Raw genomic sequence first — 1,269 nt, forward strand, 5'->3', positions numbered from 1 at the left:
ATGACATTTGTTAATGTTGTGTGAAAGATCCAGCAGAAACATAACGCTGTTCCACATGTGCATGGTTTAACCAGGAATAACGTACAGCATAAGGAATACAGAGTCTAAAGAGAAAAAAAAAGACAATTTCAAACTAAAATATCTGATGTGTAATAATGAACTAAAAGCTTAAAAAGCATTTTTTTCATAATTCTACACTCAAAAGTTATAATGAACTAGACACACCTGATCCAGGTAACCAGCTGTGAGTAGGATATGGATATATAGAAAACATACAGACACTTTGGTTCTTAAGGTCACCACCACTCATGGAAATACATTTTAAGCTTCTTTTTTTGACCTTTTAATTCCCTTGAGTTGATTTAAAGGAAAGCTTTTTGAGTTTTTAAGAGAAATATGTAGACGTCACTCTTGACCTGACTAAATTACTCATGATTAACCTTTTAATTATTGGTAAACTTTTCATTTTAAATACGTTTTATTTCTACTTTATTGTTTTAACTGTGTTTATTTTCTTCTGATGATGCCTTTCGGCCAAGGTCTCCCAAGAAAAAGATCTACTCTCAATTGGATTTCATGGTAAAGTTTAAAAAAAAGTGTTCCAGTGAAACAATAAGAAAGGTCAGGGAGCAAAAAGAAAAAAAACTAGCCCAAGATCGTGGACAAGATTGACAAAAAGAATTTATTCTACTTCACGAAAAATTTAGTCTCATTCTTAATATTTGTCGCTCCTCAAGATCTTCCAGTTCTCCCAGTTTCCAACCTCACCCCGCACTGTCTGCTGCTTATGAGCTCTGATGTTTCTGAATTCTAAATGATTGAACGCATCTAATCCAGGTAATTAATGAATACAAAAATGTATAACCAAAAGATGAAGGCTAAATGACTGGTTTATACTTCCTTTGGATCGGCCATTGCATCAATTAAATTGCTTCCCTACCAAAGTCATGCAGTCTATTTCTTACTAAGGTTGGCTGGTTTCACTTGCGACTGTTCATCCGCAAAAACTGCGATTAACCTGTGAACACACGTTGCTTGCAGCTGGACAATACTGAAAGCAATTCTAGAATTGACATCAACAGGTAATAGTTCTAAGCAGTCTAGCAGCCTCCTGGATCACCACTTTTTCCCAAAAGTTTCTTCTCTCTGGCGAAGATGTCCTTCAGATTTGTCCATCATGCTTTCAAGTCACTGGCTAACTTCTATCAGCTGCCCGTTCTCACTATCTCTGTAATCCTGCATGGAACTATCATGGAAGTTACAGTATTT

The sequence above is a fragment of the Oryzias melastigma genome, linkage group LG1 (genome assembly GCF_002922805.2).
Source record: "Oryzias melastigma strain HK-1 linkage group LG1, ASM292280v2, whole genome shotgun sequence".
In the NCBI taxonomy this organism is placed as follows: domain Eukaryota; kingdom Metazoa; phylum Chordata; class Actinopteri; order Beloniformes; family Adrianichthyidae; genus Oryzias; species Oryzias melastigma.